This window comes from Papio anubis, chromosome 4 (assembly GCF_008728515.1).
Source record: "Papio anubis isolate 15944 chromosome 4, Panubis1.0, whole genome shotgun sequence".
In the NCBI taxonomy this organism is placed as follows: Eukaryota; Metazoa; Chordata; class Mammalia; order Primates; family Cercopithecidae; genus Papio; species Papio anubis.
The window spans coordinates 163,689,924-163,716,245 of NC_044979.1; the positions used below are offsets into that span (position 1 = coordinate 163,689,924).

At 34.7% G+C, this 26,322-nt stretch overlaps 1 long non-coding RNA gene across 3 annotated transcripts in view; it reads right to left on the reverse strand.

Annotated features, from left to right (window-relative positions):
- The window catches only part of LOC110742781, a 64,181-nt gene that overhangs the window by 31,784 nt on the left and 6,075 nt on the right, over window positions 1-26,322 (reverse strand). For 2 of the 3 annotated variants that reach the window (XR_002520844.2, XR_002520845.2), the window contains 2 exons: window positions 11,489-11,610; window positions 9,952-10,096 (listed from right to left, as the gene is read on the reverse strand). The exons of the other annotated variant lie outside the window; for it this stretch is intronic. This is a non-coding gene — a long non-coding RNA (uncharacterized LOC110742781). Of the gene's footprint in view, window positions 1-9,951; window positions 10,097-11,488; window positions 11,611-26,322 lie in introns of those variants that run through there. 3 annotated transcript variants of the gene reach the window in all.

Genomic DNA, 26,322 nt, shown 5'->3' on the forward strand with positions numbered 1-26,322 from the left:
TTGTCCTCTAAAGAGAGTCTAAATGATTTCAGTAAAGCACAGACCACTTCTTTTTTGCATTTTTTTTTCTTTTCCAGATACGTTCTTGGTTATGCTTTCACTGCCTTTTACTTCTTAAAATTTTTTTCAAGTGTTCTTAAGATGACTTCTCTCATTCTAATGGTTTTAATATTAAATTTCTAAATCTGGTTTTAAAATGAAACAGGATTACAAAACATGTTTGCAGATTAAGCTGGTATTAAAGAGATTAATAAATAAAAGTATTTTTTAACATGGGAACTCCACAATGTTGTGGTAGCTGGGGACAAATGTTTCTAGTGTATTTTGTGGCAGGGAAATGCAATCAGTTCATATGGGAGATGAATTTAGTTTTTGGATGCTCCTCCTTGTAATTAATAATAAATCCTGGTTAAAATAATGAGAGGAAAACAGGAAACGGAAGAAAAGAATCTCCAATCTGTGACTGGAGTGTAACTGTTTGGATAGTAATTATTGCCACATTTTTTGTATCATTACGAAAGTAAAATATCAGACCAACATTCTGATTGTTTTATAAAAGAAAACAGGAACATCATTTTGTTCCTGATACTTGGCACTGACATTTCTACATATTATTAGAAGTAGCATTTGTCCCTTTACTGTAATAATGTGTTTTGAACAGATTGATTTTGACATTCTAATAAATAACCAACATGTAGGCAATTGAATATTTTGATTTTTTCCCAAAGAATTAGTTAAAACTTACATATACATTTGAAGAATCATCAACTTTTAGATAGCATTTAATTAAAACCATGAGACCAGATGAAATTACTTAGGGAATAAACAGAAATGCATAGACATTTTTGTTTGTTCTTAGTTTTCAATCATTGAAAAAATGATAAATTATCAGGCAAGGTAACTGGTGATCAGTTTCGTTATCAAAGAGGAATAAACAACTATAAAAACTGAAGGGCAATTGTCATATTAAAGTAAAAATCCTTTTGGGATTAAATAGAGGGCACTGCTCTAGTAAGATATAGCAAACACTAAAAATGTTAGAGGTGATTTGAGACCTCGGTATTCCTTGCTGAAGCCAAATTTAGATATACAGTTGATTTTACTATTTATTCAAGTTTACCTGCCCAGGAGAAAAAAGAAAAAAATGAATTTTTCATTTTGTGTTTTTCTTAAATTAGGCAAATTCTAAAACAGATTTGTATTTTACTAGCTCACATTCTACTTAAAATGAACAAGTACAGATATGTTTATAACCCTATTTTCTGACCTTCTACTCTAGTCTGGCTTTCTCCTCATGCTGACTTCTTCCAGATTAACAATCTCAGAGCAATTCCAGAAGAGTAGTGGGATCACAGTCTCTATTTAATGTGCAGCAAAATACCAATAGACTTTATTTGCCTAAATAATCAAAAAGATATCTATAAATGTGCATGCATAAAAATCCTAAAATAAATAAAAATGTTAAAGAAGTAAGTCTTTAACATTTAAAAATTACTTGCTGCTGTTGTTTTGAAGAGTTTCTTTCTTAGGTCTTTGGAACTATTTCATCTGGTATGGGAAGACAGTCTGATTTTTCATTAGTAGAAATAGTAGTGATACAAAAACAGTAGTAATAGAAAAGATAGTGCATGTAAGCATACTATTTCCGAGTTTAACTAAGAATTGGTGAAGTAGGTTAGGAAACACAGCCATGAACATTTCAGGGGTCATGGCACAGAGCAAAGATAAGCATAGAGTAATATGGAAGTGATGTCTTGACTGAGCCTCTATCTAACTGAACACATGTTATTCAGGTCCTTCAAATCAATTTCTGCATGTTTATTTAATACATACAAACTTGCTATGGTTGGAGTGGCTTACTGGATCACAATTCTCATCTCATTCTTTCAATTTAATATTGCTGAGCCTAAGAAAGGTCACTTCTTAAACCATGTTTATTTTACTCGGAAATCAAAATTTGGACAAGGTTTAGAGAAAATAGCTTTTCTCTGCTCCTCTCAGAACCTGAAGGTTTGTTCACTCAAATTTTTGACAGTTGATGATCACTCTCTGTTGCAAGTTTATCTGGGGCTACCAATGAGAAAACCTACACGTGGCCTCTGTGCTTTCTCACAGAATGGTAGCTGAGTTTCAGAGACAAATGTTTTGAGAAAGAAAAAGTGATAGAAATAAAGGGAGAAGGAGAGAGAGAGAGAGAGAGAGAGAGAGAGAGAGAGAGTAGACAGAAGCCTTAGAAGCCTTAGAAGTCATGCAACATCACATCCACTGCATTCTATCCATCAAGCCAGCCACAAATGCCACCAAAATGCAAGGGCATGAAAAACAGACTTTACATCTTTATTAGAAGAGGCAGAATTCTGCAAAAGCATATAGGCAACAGAATCTCTCATAACTGGTTTGCTCGACATGCTGTCAGTATAGTTCCACAGAAGAATTTTGTTGTTGCTGTCCTTATTTTCTAAAGAGTAAAGTTTTATCATGAAGAACATAACTGATGAATATGAAGGGAAGAAAGATAAAACAATTAACAGTGTGTGCATATTTACGTGTGTATTCATGCTAAGTATACGTTCCTTCAAAAGGCTCCTATTCACTGCTTGAAACTTCATGGGGAAATTGATTCATGGCTAAATATAAATAGCAGCTTCCATTTTAATATACAGTCTTCCTTGGGATAACAGGAAATTGGTATGACTTCACACATCAAATATTCTTTTTCCTCCCCTTCCTCCCTCTTCTCCTCCATCTCCTTCTGCTGCTTCTTCCTTTTTTCTCTTTTATAAAATAATTTTGCATTATTATCCTCAAAGTAACAGTTATAGCTCATCACACTCCATGCCCACACTGTTTCTTCAGACTTGAGATTAAATCCAAAGACATAATGTAATGGCCAGTGATTGTCAAAGTGCAGAAAAGGTCTATCTAGGGAAGAAGTCTCAATAGGAAGAAAATGTGGAACACTCAATGGAAAGAAGAGAGGAGAGTCAGACCTGTTCTTACTCTCTTCCTTTTGGTATAGAAATATGGTAGGTAGACAGAGGGAACAATGCAAAAGAAATACCAGCCCAGTGAGGAGGGAACTCAATGCCATTTGGGGAACAGTTGTTGCTTTTTGTGGTGTATTTTAGAGAAATTTCAAGTAGTCGTGTTTAGGTTTGGTTAGGAGAGGTGACTAGATAGATTATCTGCAGGGCTCTTCATGATCTTCATAGAATAAGTGGCAGAGTAATTGGTGATATAAGATTCTATGTGCCCAGAACACAGCACAGAAAACATGAACAGGAAGAGGCCTCCAGGGGAGTCAGACTTAAAAAGGCACAATATTTAAAAATGTCACCATAATTGGCAAATAGTTGAGCCCAAGGACTTCAGTAATGGGTACTAGAATGCTAACCACACAACAGATAGGGCCAGTCCTGCTTCACTAGTTGTGGGTTCAGGGACCACAACAGAAAGTCCCTGCTTAGCAGAGACCAGCAAGATTCAAAAGACACCTTGTAGATCAGGGAACACTGCTATGGAGGTTCTCCCTTCCTGCACATATGTGGAGAGGAAGGGTAGAGGAGAAGAAAATCTAAACTCCTAAGCACTTGTACAAAGAAGACTGATACATCCAAAATTATTATCTAAACTGGAAGGGACTGTGATTCTATCAACTTCAGGTTGCAATTTAGGTTTCCCTGACCACTTATAAAGTAACTGTTAATGAGGATAATCAAATTGGTTGTAGTAAATTAAGAACAACAAGATTTTGCCCATCTGAGTACATGCTCATCTAGCAAATGTGTGAGCCTTCCCCCTTAGAGAATATTGAAGGTCTTATCATGAAAGAACCAATTTAGCTAACGTAAAAGAACAGAAATGTCTTCCCTTAGGAAATAGAGGTCCAAGGTATTCAAATGGCCTGCTTACAAGTAGCAGAATAGAAATCAGCATTCAGGATGCCTGGCATCCAGTTCAGTTTTCCCTGCCACACTATGTCCCACATGCAGTCAGGTCTGCTTGCTGTCCAATGGAAAGTCAGTGGAGGAATGAGTTCAGATGGGAAGGGACAGACCAGATTAAAGGTGTGAAAGCCCAGAACACTAATTGGCAAACGTCAGTTAATTTTTAAACATAATGTCTTCATCATTAAACACTTACTCTTCTCAAACTACGTGAAATCATCAAAGGATGTTACTGAGTCAACAGAATAAAAGACAAGGTCCATCTTGGATCATTTCACTGTTGGAGACTAAGCAGAAGTGAAAATCTCCTCTAGCAAAATTAGCCACCTGAATCATCTAAATGAGCTTAACAATGTTATACTAGATTACCTTTCAGAGTAATTAGACCACCCATGCCTGTCAATTTAAGGAGGCTACTTTCCAGAATGTGTTGAACTTGACATCATTCCCAAACTGGTAGAAAATGGAATAATGAGAATTACAGTTTTGATATCATTTGTTTAGCCAAGTATGCTTTATTCCACTAAGTAACCATAGCAATTCTTAATATTATAGATACTTCGTTTTCTTTGTTCAACCCATTTTGTAACATGCTATTTTATTATTTTGAAAATTGTAGAATTGTGTATATTCTTCTTAGGCATATTGGTCAAGCTGTAATTTTTTTTGTTTAGCATAATTAGAAGTCTGGTATAAAAAAGTGTTTTAAAAAATATTATCTAAAAAAGAAAGTATGGGGCAGTGCAGCTTATGCATAGGAAATTTCATTTGTTTGCATGCATAAGTAAATATTTTCATGGTGAAGTCAGATGTGTTTGCATGACCAAAGCTCTTTTGCATGTACAAATATGGGTTTCAAGTACCCAAATTACACAAACACATATGCTAATATAATGTGTTGTAGTTGTCGAATTTTTTTCTAAGTAAAATATCAAGGATGAATGAGCTCATTAGTTCCACAGTAAGCAGTTTTTCTCCCTGAAAGCATCTTATTTTAAAATACTCATCCCTCTATCCTTGCAACTTATAGAAATAAAAAACAATTTTTTTAACTTGAAGAAATACTTTTGAAAGGCAAATATCACACAAAGTATTTAATTACAACACAGGCATAACAGTTAAGTTTTTAAGAAAGATTTTCAATTTTTCTAAGAAAGTTATATAGAAACCTACTAAACAGCCACAATTTTAGGTACTAAATTCACCATGCTATTCTTAGAGAGAAACAATAATTTTTTGAAAGGTGGAGTAATTCTCACAGGTCATGGGAATTAATTTGAGGTGGACCCTCACCAGTTCTGTGACTCTACCAATCCTAAAGATCTGCTACTTTGCTGGAAAACCCTTCTCATTTTCTCAAATGTGGCATTATAGGCAGTAACCATTACTGAATACTCAGAAAGGAAAGTGAATCTTCAAAGGGGAATATTTTAAAAACGTGCCTGAAATGTGAATTTTAGAAAAATAACTTTCCTCTCTCACAACTTTTCCTCATTAATATATCTTTCCAAAGTTACCTTGTAAGTTAAATTAAGGTTTAAAAGAGCTTTTAGAGTAACTTGATCATGTTTTAAGAGTTCAAAAACAATCATTTTATTAAGGCGTTGGAAATAGTTTAATAAAGTCATGCCTAAAGTTTTTCTTCATTTTTCTTTATTTTTTCCTAATAACATGTTCTGGACTAAATGACTTCTCTCAAGTACACATTCAATGATGCATATTGTTTGAATAAGTATATTCAGAAGTCTTCCAAAACAAGCAATTGTGGAAATTTAGTAAGGCTTACTTGGGCCCAAAGCATGATTTTCTTCGGAATAGTTTCTTATTCTTTTAGACTGTAAGCAATGGACATTAATTGTATTTGTATTTATACTATATAAAAATGTATTTATACTATATATAGAAAATATTCACTGTGACATACATAAACACAAATATAACGAACATTTCATTTACATGTAGTATAAATTCACTGCTATCAATATATGTATTATACATACAGTAGTATAAGTTCATTGGTATCATTCTCTATGAAATACTAAGAGTTCTATTCAGCACATCAGATTCATTCACCAAAAAAAAATGATTTTGTTATCATGAATTTCATAGCATTCACTCTGTACTGAGGAGAGAGAGAGGGGTTGGAAGTCATGGGACTTTAAGGAAACTGAAACCTAGTCATGAAGAAACATGCACAAAATGACCTACTACTTCCAAAATGTTATATCAAGATTTTAAATTGTGCATCACAACAAATGGAAATAAGTGATCCGATGTGAACGGCACTTGAAAGGGTTGATGTGGAGTTCACTGTCATTATCAGAGTAGCACAGATTGGCAGAGGAAGACTTCAGGTGTTTAGAAGGAATGATCTCAGCAAAGGAAGAGAAGAGATTAGAACTCCTCAGCAGAAGCCAAAAAGCAGTCAGAAGTTGCTATAGGCTACCACTTATAAGGAAGAACAGGTGCTATTTGGTTTTCTGTTCCTGTGTTAGTTTGCTAAGGACAATGGTCTCCAGCGCCCTCCATGTCCCTTCAAAGGACACGATCTCACACATGAACACATAGAAGGGAAGAACACACACTGGGGCCTTTCTGAGGGTGGAGAGTGGGAGGAGGCAGGGGATCAGGACAAACAACTATGGGTACTAGGCTAAATACCTGGGCAATGAAATAATCTGTACAACAAATGCCCATGACCAACTTTACCTAGTAATAGACCTACACTTGTACCCCTGAACTTAAAATAAATGTTTTTTTTTTTTTAAAGTTGCTATAAGCTTGTTAAAAGAGGAATAGGAATTGAGAATATGTAATACAAACGAAAAATAGAGCCATGCCTGTTGACCACATTCTGGGAACCATCACACAAGCCAGCTTTGTTGGACTGATTAACCTTATACAGCCACAGTGTAGCTAGACCCTTGTCATGCATCTCATTATTCTTTTCACATAACCTCATGCATATCTCACCATTGAGGACAACAGCGAGAACCAATCTTGTCTTCATTCTAGAATTAGAGTCATAGGGACAACAAAAACAACAATAAAGTGATGGAGCATCTAACTGTCCTTATATCTAAATGTCAAGAAATGACCCTGATGTGTCATCCCCACCCTGCTTTACAATCAATGTTGTCCCAATTATAGAAATGATCCTTATGTTCTTGAAAATGTCAAAGTCTGATGCACATGAAAGAAGAGGTTGTTGGGTCCATTCCAAAGACGACTAGGGAAAAAAAGTATTGAGAGATGAGGAGAGCCTGGAAGATAAACTTTTTGGCCCAAACGCAGCTTCCCATTCAAAGAAAGAATTCTACAGTGGGCAACGCTTCCATCTCCAAGACCTATTATGGGCACATTTAACTTCTGGCCAGATTCCCAGCATTTCTACTGTTCTTTGACTTTTCTACTGGTCCACAATGATGGAAATTCATGCATAAAAGTATATGTAGAGTAAGAGTGCACAAATAGGGGCATCTTCTATTCACCCGTTGAAAGAGAGGGTCCATTTCTGAATGCATGCTTGCTATTTCCACCCAATAAAAGGAGTAGGAAACATAAAAGGTCTATTAGATCATCTTGTCAACTCTTTTTCTTACTTTCATCAACAGTCCAGGATGCTGTCAAATGAAACTCCTCACATTAGGGCATCTCCAAGGATAAAGGCCAGGCACACCTCTGGAATTTACATAGATGCCCAGTGTGCCAACCAGCTACAACAAGGTTCTATGATTCATGATTAGAAATGATGAAAGACCACCTCCCAGTGTTTCTTTCTCCCAGAATTAATAAACTGTATGACACTGAATTCACAAAATATTGTATTTTTAAGCATTCATATGCAATGATTCCTTTCATTGCTATTAATAAACTGGAGGACTCATCCAGCTGAACTCTTTCACTCTGTGTGTGTGTGCGCGCATGCACGTGCTCCCACTTGGACTAGAAGAAAATCCCAGCATCATCTATATCTGACAAGCTTGCTGTACTGTGCTAATGAGCCCTAACGGTTTTAACATAAGTCCTGCAGGGCTGGACTACTTGAGGCTTATTCCATCATTGACAAAAAATGCTCAAGCTTATGGCAGTACTAGACGTTCAGAGAGCTTGAAGTGAAATACAGTCTGTCAATCTGTTCAGTGTCATACCTATAATCAGAATGCTGGGAATGTCTGCACAAATCCTTGTGCTTTTTCTTATGAATTGGAAGACTTTTCTTTCTTAAATAAAAGGAAACAGATCATGCAGCATGTTGAGTAGAAACAGGCTGGTGCATAACAGGAGAAGAAAATCCAATGGAGTAGCCACACACAGATTCCCTTTACTTCTAGGTTGGCAGGCAAAGTAAGATTTGGAATTAACACCAGAAAGGAATTTCTCCCATCTCTTTCCATGGAGCTGGCTCACTGATGTTCAAGCCATGTTAATAGTCTCAGACTGCTGGCTCTGGAAAATGCTAAAGGTACCACAAGGCACTCAGACATTTACCAGTGAATCCAAAATATATAAGCATTTATCCAAGTGCACGTTTCCCAGTCTTCATTAATAATCAGGTAATTGAAAGTGTTCTCATCTCTAATGCCTAATGCAGTAAATTATGAACAGTCTTGCCACCACATCTATGAGGCATGTTAAAGCCTATGGTGGGTTCTCAACCCTGGCGGCATGCTAATGTCACCCAGAGAGCTCTCACCAAATACCTACATCCAGAGCCCATCCCCAGAGATTCTGGCTTAATTGGCCTGAAGTAGAGCCAAGCCTTGGTATTTTTTTATTGCTCCCCAGGAGATTCTGGTGTGCAGCCAAGATTGAAAGACTAAAATTAACAAGCTGAATCTGAAATGAATTATAGGTATATTGGTATATTATAATAACATGTAACCCTTTATTAGAAGACTCGGAACTTTCTAGAAAAAAATTCCTCTGACGCCTCAGGACTTCTCTCATTACTTCACTTGATGTCTCCTGTGTATCTCAACAATCAGGAGCTACTTGGCATAAAATGTGTGTGAGAGGCAGCCCTGCATAATGGTTAAGAACACAGTGTTTATATTCTTGGGTTTAAATCCTTACTCCTTGGTTGATCTTGGTTGAATTACTTAGTCCTTCTGTTCCTCTACTTTCCCTCTGTAAAATGGTAATAATAGCTCCAGTTGAAAGGATTGAATGACTCGATGTGTGTGAAACATTTGCACTGTGTCTGGCCCATGGGAAGTTCTACATATGTACTGGCTATTATTGTCTCTAAACTGCCAATAGCTGAAAAATAAAAATGTATGAAAATCCAAACTCCAAGTGTTTAATGCTTGAACAGTGTTCTAAACAAGAGTCAGCTTTTGTTTTCCCTTTACTGTAAGTCCGGTATGCAATGACCTCTACAATTCTTAATATTCCACCCAGGACTCAGTCAAATGCACTAGTTTCTTCCATCAAAAAGGCTGCATGTTTTCTTGCCAGTATTGTCAAATTGGGAATCAGTTATTATATAATTTTGTGTTTACTAACAGCATTGTTGCAACACCATAAAAAACTATAGTTTGCAAAAGAGCACTGTATTTCCAGATGTTTTAAGCACGTCTATAGCAGTTTTGGTGACATTTGGAATATAAGCATTATGTAAACCTGAAATTTAAATTTCCATTTTTACAATAACAAGACTGACATAATGTGGATCCAAAGTGTGGTAGGTTTTTTTTTAAAAAAAAAAAAAAAAGAAGAAGGAAAAAAAAAACTAAAAAGTCTTTTGTATAAGCATGTGCCCCGCTTAATTAGCTACTTCACTGTTTGACAAAATATCATTTGGAAACAATGTCGGTAAGTACCACCAATCCTATGTAGAAGTTGTACTGCACTGACTCTGAAATATTGTTTTGCTTTTAATTCTGCAGGCGTAATTTTTCCAGTGGGTCAGAATCAAGATTACAGTAATATGAAGCAGTGGAAGAAAATCTCCCTGCTGTTAGAAGAAAATATGGTTATCCTACCTATTAGTAGACAAACATGGAAATATTTGATTTAATTTAATTTTGACATGATTTAATTTTGACTTAATGCTCTCCCAGGGAATAGTGATTTCCAATGTCAGGAACTGCCTTTCCTTTAAGGCATGCGCTTCTTCTTTAGAGGCAAGGAACTGCAAACATTTTCTGTAAAGCACCACGCATATACATTTTAGATTTTGCACCCATATGTTCTCTGTTGCAAATACTCAACTCTGCTATTGTAGCAAGAAAGTCACAAATAAATGAGCATGTCTGGTATGGAAGGCTGAATAATAGTTTCCAAAGAAAAGCAGATTCTAATACCTGCAACATGTGACTACTGCCTTATATTGCAAAAGGAACTTTGCAGGTATGGTTAAATCAAAGATCTTGAAATGAGGAGATTATTCTAGATTATCTGGATGAGCCCTAAAAGTAATCACAAGTGTCCTTATAAAAGAGAGGCAGAGAGGACATTTGACCACAGAGACAGAAGGCAATGTGACAACTGGAGCAAGATGCTATGCTACTGGCATGAAAGATGGAGAAAGGGCCCGAGGCCAAAATATCAGTTTTTAAGTGTACGATAGCGTTATCATCTATAGGGACAATGTTGTACAGCAGATCTCTGGTACTTACTCATCTTGCATAATTGAGAATTTATGCTCTTTGACTAGCAATTCCCTAAAGCTCCTTGCCCCCAGCCCTAGGTTACCACCATGTTATCCTCTAATTCTATGAGTTTGACTATTTTAGTGTCAATTCTATGAGTTTGACTACGTCAGCGGAATCATGCAATTTTAGTCCTTCTATGACTGGCTTATTTCACTTAGCATCAGGTCCCTAGGATCATCCAAGTTGTTGCATATAGCAGGATTTTCTTCTTTTTTAAGTTTGAATAAATATTACATTGTTAAGTACATACCATATTTTATTTGTTCATCCTTAAAAGGACATTTATTCATTTCTACATTTTGTTATTGCAAATAGTGATGCAATAAACACTGGAGTGCTAACATCTCTTCTAGATTCTGATTTTAATTCTTTTGGATAAATACTAGAAGTGGGAGGAGTGTACTATGTGATAGTTCTATTTTTAATATTTTGGGAACACTCCTTACTCTTTTCCATAGCTGCTGCACTATTTTGCATTTCTGCAACAGTGCTCAAGAGATCCAACTCCTCCACATCCTCACCAACACCTGTTGTGTTTTGATTGTTGAAAACAGCCATACTAAAAAGTGTGAGGCGATATCCCATTATGGTTTTGATTTGCATTTCTCTGATGATTACTGACAATGAACATCTTTTTCTTATACCCGTTGGCCATTTACATGTCTCAACGACTGTTTATTCAAGACTTTAGCCCATTTCTTAATCTGATAATTAGGTTTCACTATTAAGTTACAAAAGTTTCCTTATATATTTTGGAAATTAATCGCTTATATAATAAATGGTTTACAAAGATTTTATTCCATTCCCTAGATTGCCTTTTTCACTCTATTGATTATTTCCTTTAATGTTAGAAACTTTCTAGTTCAATGTTGTCCCACTTACCTATTTTGCTTTTCTTGCCTGCTTTTGATGTCATATTCATGAAATTATTGCCAATACCAATGTCTTGAAGTTTTACAGTTTCAGGTCTGATATGTAAGTCTTGAATCCATTTTGAGTTGAATCTGCATATGATTTAATATAAAGGTCCAATTTTATTCTTTTGCATGTGGATATCTAGTTGTCCCAGAGCCATTTGTTGAAGAAATTATCCTTTCTCAGTTTTATGACCTTTGTCAAAGATAATTTGACCACATATGTGTGAATTTATTTTGGGGTTCTCTATTCTGTTCCATTTTTCTATGTGTTTGTCTTTATGCCAGTAACATATTATTTTTCATTTTTTATTGATAGAGGAAAGTTTGTGTATTTACCATGTATAATGTATTGTTTTAAAGTATGCATACAATGTTAAATAACTAACTCTAGTTAATTAACATATGCATCCCTTCATATGGTTATCATTTTTGTGATGAGAACACTTCATATCCACTTTCTTAACTATTACTATAGCTTTGGAATAAATTTTGAAATTAGGAAGTGTTACATTGAATCTGTAGATTACTTTGGGCAGTATTGACATTTTAACAATATTAAGTCTTTCAATCTATGAACACAGGATATCTTCCATCTGCTTGTATCTTATTTCATCAATGTTTTGTAGTTTTCTGTGTAGAAGTATTTTGCCTCCTCAATATGTTCTGCTTTTGTTGCCTTGTAAATGGGCTTGTTTTCCTAATTACTTTTCCAGACAGATTGTTGTATAGAAACTCAACTGATTTTTGTATGTTGATTTGCATCCTGCAATTTTAATGACTTTATTAGTCCTAATGTTTTTTTTAATGGAGTCTTTAGCATTTTCTATGTATAAAAACTGCATCTGCAAACAGAGACAATGCTAATTTTTCCTTTCTGATTTGAGTGCCACTTTTCTTGCCTAATTTCCCAAGCTAGGAATTCCAGTAGTATGTTAAATAAAACAACAAGTGACAAAAGAGGGCATCCTTACTTTGTTCCAAACCACAGAAGAAAAACTTGCAACTTTTCACCTTTAAGTATGATGTCAACTGTGGGCTCTTCATATATGGCCTTTATTATATTGAGGTAATGTCTTTCTATGCCTATTTTGTTTAGAGTTTTTATCACAAAAATGTTGTTGAATTTTGTCAAACACTTTTTCCACATCTGTTAAAATAACATATATATGATTTTACTCTGCTAGTTCATTCAGGTTGTTATAACAAATACTTTAAATTGGGAGGTTAATAAATAGAGGATGAGATGTTCACAACTGAGGTACTGGTCTCTTTTATAAGAGCACTAATTCCAATCATCTCCTAAACACTCTCCCTCCTAATGTCATCACCTCGGTGATGAGGTACTAACGCATGCATTTTGGGGTGACACAAACATTTAGACCATAGAAGTGGCATAGTATATTAATTATTTTTGTATGTTAAAACAATCTTGCGTCTCAGAGAGAAATCCCACTTGGTCATGGTGTATGATCCTTTAAATGTGCTGTTGAATTCAGTTTGCTGGTACTTTGTTAAAAATTTTTACATCTTCAGAGATATTGACCTGTAGTTTTCTTTCCTTGTGGTATATTTGTCTGAATTTGGTATCAGGGTAATGTTGAGATCTCATAAAATGAATTTGGAAGTAAGTCCTCTTTTCCAGTTTTTTTAAAGAGTTTGAGAAAGGTTGATGTTAAATCTTCCTTTTATGTTTGGTAGAATTTACCAGTGAAGTCATCTGGTGCTAGGCTTTTCTTTATTAAGAGGTTTCTGGACAATGATCCAATCGTATATAAATATATATAGACAGACGTAATTTATAGATAATATAATTTATATTATATAATATATTGATATCAATATAATTTATGTTGATATATTGATATCAATATATTATATATATTAATATGTAATATACAATACATTAATATATTATATGTCATTGATATATCATTAATATATCAGATGATGATACATCATATCATTAATATATTAGATATCATATATTTATATATCACTATATTAGATATGATATAGTAATATATTAGATATTATTTATATATGATATATAAAATATATAATATAAAATTAATATAATAAAATTATATAATACATTATATATAACATATATAACACAATATATACTATATATTTATATAGTATATTTATGTATATTTATATACCTATATGTGTGTGTATGTGTGCATATATATATGTATGTTCTTTGGGATCAGCTGAAGTACGTCTTCTTTCATTTCTGATTTTACTTATTTAAGTATTCTATCTTCTTTTTTAGTCTAGCTACAGGTTGTCAATTTTGTTTGTCTTTAAAATATGCCAACACTTAGGTTTGCTTTTTGTATTGTTTTCTATTTTCTATTGTGTTTATTTCTGTTCTAAACTGTACAGTCTCCGTTCTTCTGCTAACTTTAGGCTTAGGTTGTTCTTCATTTTACTTTTTCACCCATTTTACTCCTTTGAGGTGTATAAACCCCCTTCTTAAAACTGTTTTTGCTGCATCTCAGAAATGTTTAGTATGTTGCATTTTTATTTTTGTTTGTCTCAAAATATTTTCTAATTTCCCTTTTGATTTTTTTCTTTTACCCACTGGTTCTTGAGAAGTAAGTGTGTTTTTAAATTTCCATATATTTGTGAATTTTCCAGTGTTTCTTCTGCTCTTGATTTCTAGTTTTATTTCATTGTGGTCACAAAAGATACTTGGTATAATTTCAGTCTTCTTAAATTTATTAACATTTGTTTTGTGACCTAGCCTGTGCTCATCCTAAAGAAATATTCGTGTACACATCAGAAGACTTTGTATTCTGCTCCTCTTGGTTTGGATGTTCTACATATATCTGTTAAGCCTATTTAGTCTATAATGTTATTCAAGTACTCTGTTTACTTATTGATATTCTGTCTGGATGTCTGTCCATTATTGAAAGTATGGCATCGAAGTCTCCTCCCATTACTGCATAGCTGTCTATTTCTACCCTCAGCTTTATCATAAACATATAAAGCTCATCTGCCATATATATTTAAATGCTCTAATGCTGGAGGTATATGCACTTATAATCATTGTTTCGTCCTGGGAAACTGATTGTTTTATCATCACATAACGTCTTTTTTATGTTTAGTGAAAGTTTTAGACTTAAAAATCTATTTTGCCTGATATAAGTGTGTCCACCTTTGCTGGATTTTGGTTGCCATTTACATTAAATATCTTTTTCCGTCTCTTCACTTGTAGCTATGTGTGTCCTTAAATCTAACATCAGTTTCATGTGGATACAGCATAGCTGGATAATTTTTTAGTCCATTCAGCCACTCTAAGTCTTTTGATTGGGACATTTAATCATTTCAACTTTAAAAGTTTATTTATAGGAAAAGATTTACTATTAACATTTTGTTGTTTGCTGTTTATCTTATAGTTCTTTTCTCTCTTTGTCTCTCTTTTTATTTGATTTGATTTTTGGTGGGGGGGGGTGGGGGGATGGAGTTTTGCTCTTGTTGCCTGGGCAGGAAAGCAATGGCGCAATCTCAGCTGACTGCAACCTCTGCCTCCTGGGTTCAAGTGATTCTCCTGCCTCAGCCTCCCTAGTAGCTGGGATTACAGGCGCCGCCACCACGCCCGGCTAACTTTTTTGTATTTTTAGTAGAGACGGAGTTTCACCATGTTGGCCAGGCTGGTCTTGAACTCCTGACCTCAGGTGACCCACCGCCTTATCCCTTCAGAGTGCTGGGATTACAGGCGTGAGCCACTGCACCCGGCCTCTTTTTGTCTCTTGCTCTCTTCATTTGTGTTTCATTGATTTTTTTTTATTGATATACCTTTATTTCTTTTTATTTTTCTCTTGTGCTGTAGGCATTTTATTGTGGTTACCATGGGATTAACATAAAATATCTTACAGTTATAACAGTACATTTAAAAAAAAAAACAATTTAACTTCAAGCATATGCAAACACTTTTTTCTTTCCCCTACACTGTTATTGATTTCCTAATTTAAATTAAGTTATAGTGTGGATCTATTATATTTTTAAATGATAGTTATTTTCAATACATTTGTCTTTTATATTAGAATTAAAAGTGATTTGTCCACCATTACAATAATACAGCATTCTGTATTTGTCTATACATTTATCTTTTTTTTTTTTTTTTTTTTGAGATGGAGTCTCACTCTGTCTCTCAGGCTGGAGTGCAATGGCATGATCTCAGCTCACCACAACCTCTGCCTCCCAGGTTCAAGCAATTGTCCTGCCTCAGCCTCCCGAGTAACTGGGACTACAGGTGCCTGCCACAACACCCAGCTAATTTTTGTATTTTAAGTCGAGACAGGGTTTCATCATGTTGTCCAGGCTGGTCCAGAACTCCTAATCTCAGGTGATCCACCCACCTCCGCCTCCCAAAGTGCTGAAATCACAGGCATGAGCCACCACGTCCGGCCCTATACATTGATCTTTACAAATAAGTTTCACACTCTTTATGCTATTCTGTTACTGGTTGGTATCCTTTCCTTTTGACTTGAAGAACTCCCGTTAGCATTTCTTGAGAGGCAAATTGAAAGAATGGTGATGAGCTTCCTCAGTTTTCGTTAGTTTGGAAAAATCCTTCTTCTTCTTTTTTCTTTGAAGGATATTTTTACCAGCTATAGTATATTTAGTTGGTAGTCGTTTATTTGTTTATTTCTTTTAGCACTTTCAATAAATCATCCTACTCTCATCTAACTGGCAAAGTTTCTGCTGAGAAAATTACCTTTAGTCTTGAGGAGGTTCCCTTATATGAGACAAGACATTTTTCTCTTGCTACTTTCAAAATTCTCTTTGGCTTTCGACAATTTGATTACAGAGTGTCTACATATAGATTTCTTTGGGTTTATTCTTTTGGGTTTGGGTTGAGGAGGCAAATTTCTGGTCTATATATTCATTTCCTAACCCAGATTTGGAAAGTTTTTAGCATTAACTTTTAAAATGTGCTTTCAGTATCATTTTTTTCCTCCAAGATCCCCATTTTATATATACATTGGTCCACTTGGTGGTGTCCCATAAGTTCCTTAATCTTTCTTCACTCTTGTTTTCTTTCAGCTTCTATGACTGAATAATTTTTATAACCAGGCTCTGACTTTACTAACACTCTCTTCTGTTTGATCTAGTCTACAGTTGAAGTTCATTAGTGAATTTTTCAGTTCAGTTATTATATTCTATAGTCCCATGATTTCTGTTGGTACATTTTTAATATTTCCTATCTCTTTGTTGAAATTCTCACTTTGTTTATGCATTATTCTCCACTTCTTGGTGAGAAATTTTAAGATGCTTATTTTGAATTATTTGCTAGATAAATTATATAACTCCATTTAATTCAATTCAGGTAGGTTTCTAGAGATTTGTCTTCCTTCTTTGATTGGAACATCACTGCCTGGTTCTCTAGTTCCCTTTCCTCTCTGTGTTGCTGTCTGAATATTAGACAAAGGAGTCACTTCTCCCACTCTTTAAAGACTAGCCTTGTCTAGGAGAAGTTCTCACTAATCAGCCCGGCCAGAGATTCCGAAGACTTCTCGAACCTGTAAGTTTTTCAACCCACTTTCTTTATTATACTCACCACCCCCACCACCACAGGCATCTAGAATATGCCAGATGCCATCAATACTCTAAGACAAGAAAAATAAAACCAGTTCTTCGGAAGTCCCTGAAAAGGTTGGATTATTGGGTACTCTAAGTCAACTCTTTCAATACCCAAAGAGGAGCTGGGAGCTGGGATTTTTATCTTCTCACTCTGATCTGCGCAGTCAGGTGAGCAGCTGTGGTGACTAGTTGTGTGCTAAAAACCCTATGCCTGCTTTGCTCATGTTCTTACCAACTATCCTCCATCACAAAGATACATTAATGGTACTATAGGTGTCAGTTTACATGACTGGTTTTTTTTTCTTAGTTGTCAATTTTTGTGAGTATATAGCAGGTATATATATTTATGGGGTACATGAGATATTTTGATATAGGAATACATGCTTAACAACCACATCAAGATAGACAGGTGATATTCATCACCCCAAACATTTATCCTTTGTGTTATAAATAATCCAGTTACACACTTTTAGTTATTTTAAAATATAAAATTAAATTATTATTGCCTTTAGTCACCCTCTTGTGCTATCAAATACAAGGTCTTGTTTATACTTCCTATTTTTTGTACCCATTAACCATACCTACTTTTTTCCCACCACCAATCACTACCCTTCCCAGCCTCTGGTAACCATCCTTCTACTCTCTATACCCATGAGTACAATTCTTTTAATTTCTAGCTCCCATAAATAGGTGAAAACATGCAAAGTTTGACTTTCTGTGCCTGGTTTATTTCACTTGACATAATGATTTCCAAGTCATTATGTTAATGACACGTTCCATTCATGCTGCTGCAAATGACAGGATCTTATTTAATAGATGAATAGTACTCCATTGTATATACGTACCACATTTTCCTTAGTTATTCATCTGTTGATGGACACTCAATTTGCTTCCAAATCATGGCTACTGTGAATAGTGCTACAATAAACATGGGAGTGCAGATATCTATTCAATATGTTAATTTCATTTCTTTTGGGTATATACCTAGCAGTGGGATTGTGGGATCATACAGTAGCTCTATTTTTATTTTTTTTGAGGAAACTTGAAACTGTTCCAATAGTAGTTGTACTAATTTACATTCCCACTAACTATGCACAAGGTCTCCACCTTCTTACTAGCATTTGTTTCTGCCCCCCCCCCTTTTTTTTTTGGATAAAAGCCATTTTTACTGGGATGAGATGATATCTCATTGTAGTTTTCATTTGCATTTCTCTGATGATCAATGATGTTGAGCACGTTTTCATTCATCTGATTTTTATTTGTACATCTTTTGTAAATGTCTGTTCAGATCTTTGGTCCATATTTTAATCAGATTATTAATTTTTCCTAAAGAGTTGTTTGAGCTATTTATGTATTCTGGTAACTAACAATTGGTCAGGTGGATAGTTTACAAATATTTTCTACCATGCTATGGGTTATCTCTTCACTTTATTGACCATATCTATTGCTGTGGAGAAGCATTTTAATTTGATGTTATCCCATTTGTCTATTTTTGCTTTGCAAACTGTTTGTGGGCATTACTCAAAATCTTTACTTAGTGCAACGTCCTGGAGAGCTTCTCAGATGTTTTCTTGTAGTCGTTTCATAGTCTGAGGTCTGAAATTTAAGGGTTTAATCCATTTTGATTGGATTTTTTTATACGGCAAGAGATAGAAGTCTAGTTTCATTCTTCTGCATAGGGATATCCAGATTTCCCAGCACCATTTATTGACGAGACATTTATTTTTCCATTGTATGTTCTTGGTGTCTTTGTTAAAAATGATTTTGTTTTGGGTTCTCTATTCTGTTCTGTTGGTCTATGTGTCTGTCTTTGTTTATTCGTTTGTTTGTTTGTCTGCTTTTGGAGACAGAGTCTTGCTCTGTTGCCCAGCCTAGAGTGCAACGGCAAAATCTCAACTACTGCAAACTCTGCATCCAAAGTTCAAGCAATTCTTGTGCCTCAGCCTTACAAGTAGCTGGGGTTACAGGCATGTGCCACCAAACCTGGCTAAGTTTTGTATTTTAGTAGAGATGGGGTTTCATCACGTCGGCCAGACTGGTCTTGGACTGTTGGTCTCAAGTGATCCATCAGCCTTGGGCTCCCAAATTCTCGGGATAACAGTAGGTGTGAGCCACCGCACTGGGCCTATGTGTCTGTCTTCATGCCAATATTAATGCTGTTTTGGTCACTATAACTGTAATATTATTTGGTGTCAGGTAATAGGATTCCTCTAGTTTTGTTCTGTCTGCTCGGAATAGCTTTGGCTGTTCTGAGTCTTTTGTGGTTCCATATAAATTTTAGGATTATTTTTTCTATTTCCGTGAAGAATGTCATTGGTATTTTGATAGGAATTGCACTGAATCTGTAGATTGTTTTGGGTAATATGGACTTTTTAACAATATTTATTCTTGAAATCCATGAACATAGGGTATCTTTCCATTTTTGTGTGTTACTTTTTTATTTGTTTTTCAGGTTAATTACTTTTGGCATATAAAAATATTAATATCTGTATATTGATGTTGTATCCCATGATTTACTGAATTAGTTCTCATCATTTTTTTGCTGCAGTCTTTTTTCCAAATATAAGATTATATGTGCATACAAGGATAATTTGACTCCTTCCTCTCCAATTTGGATGCTCATTATTTCTTTATCTTGTCTGATTGCTCTGGCAATAACTTCCAGCACTATGTTGAATAACAGTAGTGAAACTGGGCATCCTTGTCATTTTCTCAATCTTAGAGAAAAGGTTTTCAGTTTTTCCCCATTCAGTATATTAGCTGCGGGTCCGTTATATACAACTTTCATGTTGAGATATGTCCTTTATATACTGTTTTTTAAGGGTTTTTATTATGAAGGGATGTTGAATTATATCAAATACTTCTCCAGCATTAGTTGAAATTGTCATATTGTTTTTGTCTTCATTCTGTTGATACATCAAATTAATTGATTTGCATATATTGGACCATCCTTGCACCTCTGAGATAAATCCCACTTGGCCATGATAAATCTTTTTGATGTGTTGTCGAGTTCAGTTTGCTAGTGTTTAGTGAAACATTTGTGAATCAAGGTTAATCAGGGATATTGGCCTGCAGTTTTTATTTATTTATTTTTTAATGTGTCTTTGGTTTTGGTATCAAAGTAATTCTGGGCTCATAAAATGAGATTGAAAATATTCCCTCCTCTTCTGTTTTTCTAAATAGTTTGAGTAGGATTGGTATTCTTTAAATGTTAGGTAAAATTCAGCAGTGAAGTCATTACATCTCAGGCTTGTCTTTCCTGGGAGATGTTTTATTATCATTTTGATCTCATCACTTATTATTGGTCCATTCAGATTGTAAATTTCTTCATGGTTCAATGCTGGCAGATTGTATGTGTCTAAAAATTTATTCATTCCTTCTAGATTTTCCAATTTATGGGTATATAGTTGCTCAAAATGGCCTCTAATAATCCTTTATATTTCTGTACTACTGGTTGTAATGTCTCCTTTTTCGTCTCTAATTTTATTTATTTGGGTCTTCTCTCTTAGTCTGGCTAAAGGTCTGTCAATTTTGTTTAACTTTTCAGAAAACCAACTTTGATTCACTTTATTAATCTTTTGTATTGTTTTCTTCATTTTAATTTCATTTATTTATGTTTTGATCTTTACTGTTTCTTTTCTATTACTCATGTTGGGTTTGGTCAACTATGGCTTTTCTAGCTTTTTAAGGTGCATAATTGGGATGTTTAAAGATTTTCTGCTGTTTTATGCAGGCCCTTATAAACTTTCCTCTTTGTACTGCTTTTACTGAATAGCATACCATAGGTTTTGGTATGCTGTGTTTCAATTATTGTTTGTTTGTAAAAATGTTTCAATTTCCTCCTTAATTTCTTCATTGACCCACAGGTCATTCAGGAGCACAATGTTTAATTTCCATGTACTTGTATAGTTTCTAAAATTCCTTGTTATTGATTTATTATTTTGATTATTTATTACTTTTTATTTCATTTGGTCAGAGAAGGTATTTGGTTTTTTTTTTTTTTTTAATTTTAAAAGACTTGTTTTTTTGGCCTAGTATATGGTCTATCATTGAAAATGCTCCATGTGCCAAGGAGAAGAATGTGCATTCTGCAGCTGTTGGATGATATTTTCTGTAAATATTTATTAGGTCCATTTGGTCTGCAGTGCAGATTAAGTGTAAAGTTTCTTCGTTGATTTTCTGTCTCGATGATCCGTGCAATGTGAAAGTTGAGTGTTGAAGTCTTTAGCTATTATTGTGTTAAGGTTGATCACTCTTTTTAGCTCTGACAATATATGCTTCATATATCTAGGTGTTCATATGTTGGGTGCATATACATGTACAATTATTGTATCCTCTTGGTAATTTTATCCTGTTATATAATGGCCGCCTTTGCATTTTTTACAGTTTTTGTCTTAAAATCTATTTTGTCTGATATAAGTATAGTGACTCGCTCTCATATGGTTCCCACTGGCATGGAATATATTTTTCCATCTCTTTTTCAGTCTACTTGTGTCCTTACAGGTGAAGTGCATTTTTTCTAGACTATAGATCATTGGGTCTTGTTTTTTTTTTTTTTTTTTTTTTTAAGACAGAGTCTCCCTCTGTCACCCAGGCTGGAGTGCAGCGCATGATCTCAGCTCACTGCAACCTCTGCCTCCTAAGCTCTAAGTAATTCTCCTGCCTCAGCCTCCGGAGTAGCTGGGACTACAGGCACGCACCACCATGCCTGGCTAATTTTGTATTTTTGGTAGAGATGGGGTTTCATCCTGTTGGCCAGGGTGGTCTCAAACTCCTGACCTCAGGTGATCCACATGCCTCGGCCTCCCAAAGTGCAGGGATTACATGCATGAACCACAACACCTGACCTTGTTTTCTTATCCATTCAGTGAGTCTATGTCTTTTCATTGAGAAGTTTAGTTAATTTACATTTAATGTTACTCTTGATAAGTAAAATCTTACTCCTGTAAGATTTTTTTGTTTTGTTTTGTTGTTGGTTTTCTGGGTGTTTTTTTTGTGTGTGTGTTCTCTTCCTTCTGACTTGTCTTCCTGCTTTCCTTTCAGTAAAAGTGATTTTCTCCAGTGGACTATTTTAATTTCTTGCTTATTATTTTTTATTTGTTGTGTGTTATTGGATTTGCAGTTACCATGGAGCTTGCAAATAAAATTGTATAACCTATTATTTTAAACTGATAACAGCTTAACACTGATTGCATAAATCAACAAATGAAATAACAAACAAGCAAAATACTAATAAAAACTCTATAACTTTAACTTCTTCCTCCTACTTTTTTGTGATGGATATTTATGATAGGTTTTATAATTTCTATATTTTTATTAAAATTTTAATTTCCATAATGAGTTTTTAATTAAAATTTTCAATAGCTTTTGGGGTACAAGTGGTTTTCATTACATGGATGAAATTTTCAGTGGTGAATTCTGAGATTGTAGTTTACCCATCACCCAAGTAGGGTAGGCAGACTGTAGCTAATGTGAAGTTTTTTATCCCTATCCCCCCTCTGAGTCTCTAAAACTCATCATATAACTCTGTATGCCTCTGCATACTCATAGCTTAGTTCCCACTTATAAGTGAGAACATATAATATTTTGTTTTTTACTCCTGTGTTACTTCATTTAGAATAATGGCCTCCAGCTCCATTGAAGTTGCTGCAAAAGACATTATTTCATTCTTTTAATGGCTGAGTAGTAGTCCATGTGTGTATATAACACATTTTTTTATCCACTCAATAGTCAATGAGCACTTAACTTCATTCCGCATCTTTGTAATTGTGAATTGTGCTGCATTTGCAAATGTCTTTTTCATATAATGACTTCTTTTCTTTTGAGTACTCAGTAGTGGGATTGCTGGATTGAATGGTAGATCTACTTATAGCTCTTTAAGGACTCTCCATGCTATTTTCCATAAAGGTTGTACTAATTTACACTCTCACCAGCAGTTTATAAGCATTCACTTTTCCCACATCCATGGCAACATCCATTGTTTTTCTGACTGTGTAATAATTGCCTTACTTGCCCGAGTAAGGTGGTATCTCACTGTAGTTTTAATTTGCATTCCCTAATGATTAGTGATGTTGAGCTTCTTTTCATATGTGTGTTGGTCATTTGTGTATCTTCTTTTGAGAAATGTCTATTCATTTCCTATGCTCACTTATTAAAGGAATTATTTGATTTTTTTCTTGGTGTTTGAGTTCCTTATAGATTCTGGATGCTAGTTCTTTGTCAGATGCATAGATTGCAAATATTTTCTCCTATTCTATGGGTTGTCTGTTTACTCTGGTGAGTATTTCTTCTGCTGTGCAGAAGCTTTTTCATTTAATTAGGTCTCATTTATTTCTTTTTGTTTTTGTTGCATTTACTTTGGAGGGTTTAGTCATGAATTCTTTACCTAGGCTGACATCTAAAATAGTTTTTCCAACATTGTCTTCTAGAAATTTTATGGTTTCAGAGCTTATGTTTAAGTCTTTGATCCATCTTAATTTTTTTTATATGGTGAGAAATAAGGATGCAGTTTTATTCTTCCATGTGTGGCTTGCCAGTTATCCCAGCACCATTTATTAAATAGAGTGTCCCTTCTCCAATTTGTGTTTTCATATGTTTTGTCAAAGATCAATTAGTTGTATGATTTTTATTTATTGCTTTTGATTGTTTTGGTTATTCTGACTCTTTTTTCATTTCATATAAATTTTAAGATTTTCTAATTCTGTGGCTACTAATGTTGGTATTTTGATGGGAATTGCATTAAATATGTAAATTGCTTTGGGTAGAATGGTCATTTTCACAATACTCATTCTTCTAATCCATGAGCATGAGTCATTCCATCTGTTTATGCCATCTGAGATTTCTTACAGCATTTTTTTTTTAGCTCTCTTGTTAGAGATCTTTCACCTGTTTGGCTATTTCCAGGTATTCTATATTCTTTACAGCTGTAGTAAAATATATTGAGTTCTTGATTTTATTCTCAGCTTGGTTGTTGTCGATATATAGCAGTGTTACTAATTTGTGTACGTTGATTGTGTAACCTGAGACTTCATTAAATTTGTTTTTCAAATCTAAGAATCTTTTGGAAGAGTCTTTAGAATTTTCTAGATATACAGTCATATCATCTGTAAACGGCAGTAGTTTGACTTTCTCTTTTTCAATTCGGATGCCCTATTTCTTTTTTTTCTTGCTTAATTGCTTTCTTTAGTACTTCCAGTACTATGTTGAATAGAAATGGTAAAAGTGAGTATTTTTGTCTTTTCTGGTTCTCAGAGAAAATTATTTCAACTTTTCCCATTCAGTATGATGTTGATTGTGAGTCTGTCATATATGGATTTTATTATTTTAAGATAGGTTCCTTCTATGTCTAGTTGGTGAGAGTTTTTTTTTTTTTTTTCATAAAGGAGAGCTAAAATTTGTCAATCACTTCTTCTGCATCTATCGAGATGATCATATGGTTTTTGTTTATAATTCTGATGATGTGATGTATCACATTTTTTAACTTGCATATACTAAACCACCTCTGCATCCCTTGGACAAAACTCACTAGATGATTTTGAATTATCTTTTTGATGTGCTGCTGGATTCAGTTAGCTAATATTTTCCTGAGGTTGTTTGCCTCTATGTTCATCACATAAATCGGTCTGTAGTTTTATTTTTTGTGTCATTCCTGGTTTTGGTATCAGAGTGATACTAGCTTCATAAAATGGTTTAGGGATGATGTCTTCTTTTTCAATCTTTTGAAATAGTTTCAGTAGGATTGCTAATAATTCTTTAAATGTCTGGTAGAATTCACTTGTGAATTTATGTGGTCCCAGGCTCTTATTAATTGGCAATTTTTAAATTACTGACTCAGGTTTGCTGCCTCTTATTGATCTGTTCAAAGTTTCTATTTATTCCTGATTTAATCTGAGAGGGTTGTATATTTCCAGGAATTCATCCATTTCCTCTAGGTTTTCTAGTTTGTATGCAAAAAGGTGTTCCATAGTGGTCTCAAATGATCTTTTGTATTTCCGTGGTGTTGATTGTAATGTCTCCAGTTTCATTTCCAGTTGAGTTTATTTGGATCTTCTTTGTTCTTTTCATTGTTAATTTAGCTAATTGTCTATCACATTTGTTTATTTTTTCAAAAAACCATTTTTTCTTTCATGGCTCTTTTGGTTTTGTTTTTTGGTTTTTTTTTTTTTTATTGTTGTTGTTTGAATTTCACTTAGTTCTGCTGTGATCCTTGTTATTTCTTTTTTTCTTCTAGCTTTTGTTTTGTTCGTTTTTCCAGTTCCTTGAGGATGACATTAGGTTGTCAATATGTGTTCTTTCAGACTTTCTGATGTAGGCATTTAGCACTATAAACCTCCCTCTTGGCAGTGCTTTTGCTGTATCCCAAAGGTTCTGATGCCTGTGGTGGTGGACAAGGTGGGAAAGACTTCCTCTTCTTAAGACCCTTCATATGCACCAGGGCTTTCTAACTGTTGGGGTAGAGCTGAAGACTTTCCCTGCTCAACTCAGCACTTTAACTGTGCCACTGCTGAAAGCAGCTTTCCACCAGCAGAAAGACCTAGTGCTCAAGGCCTGCCACCCAGATTCTTTTGTCCCACATGGTGTTCCCTTCATGTGGTGCACTTCTGCCTCCTCTAGACTACCGTGAGTGTTGTTGCTCCTCTGGGTCTAGCTACCCAGCAAAGCTACAACACTCCAGGCTGGTGCTGGGGAATGTTTGCAAGGGGTCCGGTGATATGACCTGTCTGAGGCAATATCTTTCGTGTATGTGGGATTTCTGGTGTTTTGAAATAGTTCTACAAAGAACACTTGCTAGTTTTGTCATCAGAAATAAATTCTTTCAGTGTAGTGCAAGTAAGTTCTATGTTTTCAGGCATTTCCTCAGCCTCTGTCCACAGGCTAATCTAAAAATGTGAAGGATGTTTGTATTGGCAGATTGAGATGTGAATTGTGCATACAAAGGTAGGAAAAGGTGGAAATAATGTTAATCCAAATGCCTTTGTGGAAAAGAAATAAGTTGTGGCATGAGACATGCCTTCAAAGTTAATTAGGTAATTATTTGCCTAAAGAAGCAAAAGGTCAAAGTTGCATAGTTTTAGCGATAAATCGTAAAAGATTCATTAACAGAAAATGAACACAGGAAGTTCCAGAACTAACCATGAGTCCCTGGTTCTTGTAACTAAAAAGGTCACCTTCTGATCATTTTAACTAATATTCCTCCATCCAAAATTA